This window comes from Chiloscyllium plagiosum, chromosome 12 (genome assembly GCF_004010195.1).
Source record: "Chiloscyllium plagiosum isolate BGI_BamShark_2017 chromosome 12, ASM401019v2, whole genome shotgun sequence".
NCBI lineage: Eukaryota > Metazoa > Chordata > Chondrichthyes > Orectolobiformes > Hemiscylliidae > Chiloscyllium > Chiloscyllium plagiosum.
This window is the reverse complement of record NC_057721.1, coordinates 73517644-73523643: the sequence shown is the minus strand read 5'-3', so window position 1 is coordinate 73523643 and position 6000 is coordinate 73517644. Positions and strand designations below refer to the sequence as shown.

General features: G+C 40.3%; 1 protein-coding gene across 2 annotated transcripts in view; it reads left to right on the top strand.

The window, feature by feature from the left end:
- Positions 1–1939: 1939 nt before the first annotated feature.
- Positions 1940–6000, top strand: part of gabpa (GA binding protein transcription factor subunit alpha) — a 51624-nt gene continuing 47563 nt past the window's right edge. For both annotated transcript variants that reach the window (XM_043701402.1, XM_043701401.1), the window contains exon 1: positions 1940–2062. The gene's annotated coding sequence lies outside the window, so the exon portion shown is untranslated. The remainder of the gene's footprint in view (positions 2063–6000) is intronic.

The window sequence follows — 6000 nt, the reverse complement described above, 5'->3', positions numbered from 1 at the left end:
CTGTTAGGTCATGAAGTTGCAGATTTTGGTTGAATGCAGTTCTGCTGAAGCCTCTCAGTGCCACATGGATGTCCAATTTTGAATTACTTTTAGATTTGTCAAGATCTGTTGCACATAACATAATGGAGGTTATCATTTATGTCAAGATGGGACTTTGTCTCCAGGAGGATTGAATGACAGTCAATTGATCAGATACTGCAAGGGACAGAAACACCTGTGACAAGTAGGTTGGTGAGGACAGATCACGTAGTTTTCAAGTAGTTAGTTCACTCACACCTGCCACAGCCTGAATCTAGTAGCTATGTCCTTGGGACTTGGCCTGCAAGCTCACAGTGATGCTATTAAAACACTCTTAGTGATGGACATTCAAGTCCCCCAACGAGATTATCTTCTGTCCCCTGGCACAAGCATTTCCTCTCAATTTCCACCTGTCTGCACAGACCTTCTGGACCTTAGCTGGCATCAATTTCCAAAATCCAAGTTAGTGCTATGATTGGTCTGCACATTCCACTCACCATGTGTGGAACTTTAGAGCAGCCACACAACTCAGTGGGAATCTTTCAAATAGTGTTCAACATGGAGGAGTGCTACTACTTCTGCCAAGGGCCAAGGAGCAGTAATCAGCAGAAGATTTCCTGGACTGTGTGATCTGATGCTGAGAGATTTCATGGAGTTAATGTTGAGGTATTGCCAGGTGATTTCGATCCAGTTTCATTTTATTTTCTTTAGACCTGCAGCAGTTTGACGCAATCTGGTGACTTGCCAGGCCATTTCAAAGGGCAGATAAATTCCCCCGTGCATCACTTGCGGGCCTGGAGTTGTACATAGGCAGATTTCCTTACCTAAGGACATTGGTGAACCCGTTCACCTAATGGTCACATGGTCCCCATTAAGCTAGCTTTTAATTCTTGTTTTTTTTTTAATTGAATTCAGGTTTCACCATCTGCTTGGGTGGGATTCAAATCCACATTCCCAGAACATAAAATTACTTCAGAATTACTAGCCTAGTGACATTACAACTCTGCCACTGCATTTCTCTCTCTCTCCTCCCTCTAAACCTGTTTTTTATCCTGTCTTGCTTGATAAATGACTCTAACCCCACACCAACATGGTTGACTTTTACATACCTTCTGAAGTGGCTCTGCACACTGTTCTGTTGTACAGTTCCTTTTCAGAACAAAGAGGGTTGGCAAGCCCACTTTCGAATGAATTATAAGGGTGACATAGTGCTGGCTAGATTGTTGCAAAGGAAGTGAGATCTGTGGTTATCAAGCGGATTTAAAGCCAAGGTGGAAACAATTTGCAGCCAGTGTCCAACTTGGAGGTGTTTCCTACTTTTGAGGCAGATTTTGTTTTGAAAAAGAGAGATGGAGCATGCAGACTATAGTTCATCAGTGCTACTGAGAGAAATGTGTTTTAAATGAAAGATTTTTAAATTTACTGCTCATTGCACCATTGCCAGTCTGCCTTTAGCTTAGTGTCTAAGTGTGAAATTAGCTGTGAAATTTGACATTGTGTAGTTCTTAATCATTTCTGTGTGGCCCAATTACCCTGGGCTCTTGATGCAATGTTTTCTGATAGGCACAATCCTGCATATGGCTTGGTAATATCCAGTCTACAGTTGTTTACTTAACTTTCGGCTCATGCAGTTTATATTTTAATGTAGTTGATTTCTAATTTGGTTTTTGACTTTGCAGCATACCCTGTGTATTTTTGTCCATCTGGGATTGATACAGCTGACTACCAAAAGTGAAAAACCATCGACCGGAGTTGATTGTGAGACGGCTGGAGTAATGAAACATTTGATAGATTAACTTTAAGAATAACTGTAAAAATTAAAAACATGCATTTCAAAGTTGTATTTGAACATTAACCAATTTAATCAGGTTTTCCTTAATAGTGCACTTATTTTATTGCATTAAAAGCACACTATGAAAGGAAATTATTGCTATGATGCTATGAATTCACATGATTTCCTTTTTTCCCATCCTTCCAGTGTATTATCGGGCTCATTTTCCAACCCTTTTCAGACCTGGACAGAGCAAAGTTTCAGTTTTACATAGTAAGTCTGCTAGACAGAATTTTGTTGTGTGACCTTTGTCTTTATAATGGAATCTGTGAAATTTGTTTTATGCTCCATGAATGTGATTGTGGACATCTAATTACTGGAACAAGTGATTGATGAGGGTATCACTTCCTATAAATTTTTGCATTTAACTTGCGCAGCTTGATTTTCTGCCCAATACTGCAGTATTGCATCAAACGTCTGTGCCACAGCTAGAATGTGATTTTGCTAAGTGCTAATAAATCATTTGTTCTTGCTATTGCACCTCCTCGAGTGTAGATGGCAGCCCTGACTTCAATAGTTCTTCCAGCTTGCCCTGCTTAAAAAGCAGGATTGACTAATTTTCCATTTATATTGCAGAATTATTTAGACTCGGAGTAGCTCTATAATGTGTATTTCCTCAGGTGTTCAGATTATTTAGAGCTTTAGCACATTTACGACAAGCTTAAAAGTTAGAGAGGGGTTGGTGGCCTCGGTATTATTGTTGGACTATTAATCCAGCGACCCTGGTAATTCTGGGAATCCAGATTCAAGTCCAACCACAGGAGATGGCAGAAATTGAATTCAATCAAAATCTGGAATTAAGAGTCTTCTTATGACCGTGAATTCATTGTCGGTTGTCAGGAAAAAACCCATCTTGTTCACTAACATCCTTAGGGAAGGAGACTGCCATCCTTCACATGGAGTCATCTATGTGTGACTCCATGTTGACCTGTAAACTCTGGACAATTAGGGATGGGCAATAAAATCCAGCCTAGCCAGCAAAGCCCTCATCCTGTGAATGAATAAATTTTGAAAAAAGACCTGCTTTAGGGTTCTTATGGCACAGTAGTAGTGCCCCTGCCTCTGGGCCAGAAGGCCTGAGTTCAAGTCCTACCCGCTCCAGCAGTGTATCGTAACATCTCTGAATAGATTGATTGGGGAAAAAAAACACTTGTAGTATCTTGCTACAACACTAAAAAGTCGTGCTGTGTTGGTTTTCACGTTTCTAGTCGTTCTATACCATTGACTAGAGGAGAGAAGTTAGCAGGGCCGCTTGTGTCCTGTATAATTGTCTAAGGCTACAGTCTGACAAAACATCAACCTATTGTAACATTGGCTATGTGAATCCTGGAGTAGCAGCCCCTTTTTTCTACTCTTTCATGGGATGAGAGTGTTTCTGGCAAGACTAGCATTTGTTGCCTTTCGAATTACCCTTGAACAGCATGGCTTGCTGCACCCTTTCAGAGGGGAGTAGAGAGTCAATCACATTGCTGACAATTGAGAGTCTGAAATCTTCTATTAGTCATAGAGATGTACAGCACAGAAACAGACCCTTCGGTCCAACTCATCCATGCCGACCAGTTATCCCAACTAGATACCTAGTCCCACCTGCCAGCACTTGGCCCATATCCCTCTAAACCCTTTCTATTCATATACCCATCCAGATGCCTTTTAAATGTTGCAATTGTACCAGCCTCTACCACTTCCTCTGGCAGCTCATTCCATTCACCTGCCACTCCGCGTGAAAAAGTTGCCCCTTAGGTCTCTTTTATATCTTTCCACTCTCACCCTAAACCTATGCCATCTAGTTCTGGACTCCCCCACCCCAGGGAAAAGACTTTGTTTATTTATCCTATCCATGCCCCTCATGATTTTATAAACCTCTATAAGGTCAACCCTCAGTCTCTGATGCTTCAACAAAAGCAGCCCTAGCCTATGCAACCTTTGACCCTATAGCTCAAATCCTCCAACCCTGGCAACTTCCTTGTAAATCTTTTCTAAACCCTTTCAAGTTTCACTACATCTTTCCGATAGGAAGGAGACCAGAATCTGCTAACTTACTAACTAGACCTCTTATGCTCACATCCAAATCATTTGTATAAATGATGAAAAAAGTCAGACCAGACAAGGATACAAGATTTCCTTCCCTAAAAGATATTGGTAGACCAATTGGGTTTTTAATGGTAATCAATAATGATGTCACTAGTGTTTCCATGAAAGAAGCTTTTAATTTCAGATTTATGAATTAAATTTTAGTGCCACTAGTTGCCCTGGTGGGATTTGAACCACTTTGTCCCAGCATATTAGTGGAAGTCTATGGATTATTAGCTCAGAGCCATTACCACTTTGCTTCCCACTATTTATATTGTGGTGTTGCCTACGTCAAGCCTGCTGTTAGTGAGACAGTGATTTAAAACTGGCATTAAAAATACAATGACATATTTTATAAAGGTTGCAAATTCATAACTCCAAATAGTGTCATTGAACAAATAACATTATCTGAGGTTCAAGTCTTCATGCACATGAACGATTGTGGTATTTAATGAGGAATGTGCTGAATTCAGTAATTATTTGATAACTATCCTTTTCTTTGCCTCCTGATCCCTGTGCACTAATCAGTGCTGCTATGGTTAATCATCATCTTAAATTTTGTCTAAGATACGAATGCAAAATCTTCTGTAATTTTTTTAAAATTCATTTGTGAGATGTGGACATTACTGGCTGGGTCAGCATTTATTGCTCGTCCCCAGTTGCCCTTGAGAAGGTAGGGATGAGCTACCGCCTTGAACTGCTGCAGTCCACTTGCTGTGAGTTGACCGACAATGCCATTAGGGAGGGAATTCCAGAATTTTGACCCAACGACAGAAGGAATGGCTTTTCCTTACATCTTCACTATGTTGAAATCAAGATTCTTCGCACTGCCTCCTTTAATTAACTTGTCAAGTTCCCTTGGACCGCCAACCTAGGGATATTTTCTGAGTTTCAGTCTTCCCCTCCTGAAACATTGGCATCAGTATTCCTGATTTTGCTCGTACATTTAATTTGCTCAGCCTTGATCAAGCAATGAACTTTGGCCCATGCAATATTGCAGCATTGCTGGCAGCATGTGTGTTAGGATTTCAAGAGAAAATCTGGATACTGTTTAGTCTGCACAATGCACAATGCATGCAGACTGAGGAACGTGCTGTACTTTTATCGTGAACTAGTTTGTTTAAGTAATTTGAAATCTGAAAATTGAAAGAATTCTTCCTAGGTTTACAGTTTTTACAATTACTGGGTCACACTGGATTTAATTAGGTGACATTTTCAGCTATTGTGCAGCATGTCCCTTGTGTGATCTTTAAATTGAGACAGAGACAAGCTGATGTATGCAGCTCCAAATACTATCTTCAATCCTGGTTTGCCATCATAGGTTCAATTGAAGTATCCTCACCTGACTCATTAAATTCCTTTTTCCCTTTTTAAAATGGACTGACCTCCTGTGTACTTCCAGCATTTTCCATTTTTACGTTGTTTCTCATTGCTTTTGAATTGTACACAAATTTCTCAGTGACAATGCAGCTGTCACTCCTCTTCTGACTAGGTTCGCACTTCAGTATGTGCATTTATAATATGTTTTGTATTGAAGTGTCTGATCCTGTAACTGATGCTTAAGGAAAGCACTTATGTAGGCAAATATCATGTAAGCAGCTATATGATGAACAGCTGACTAACCTGTTAGCATTTGAATGAGAAATTATTGGCCAGGGACCAAGAAAACTCTTCAGAAGAAAATAGGATCTTTAACAACCACCAGAACAGGTGACAATGTCTCAGTATAATATTTCTCCCAACAGATGGCATCTCCAGTGCTGAAGCACTCTTACTATTACATTGCAACATCAACCTAGATTATTCACTCATCTCCTACTCACATAGGATTCCAGCACGGAAGAAGGTCTTTCAGCCTAACTGATCACTGCTGGGTGTTTATACACCATGCATGCTTTCTTTCGTTTCACTTTATTTATCACAATTAGGTCAACCTTTTGTTCCTTATGTGTTTATCCAGTCCCCTTTAAATGAACCTTTGCTATTTGCCTCAACTACCCAATGTGGTGGCAAGTTCCATGTTCTATGAACATGCAAACATGGCCCCTGCTCCACTCATTCAATAGATCTTGGCTGATCTG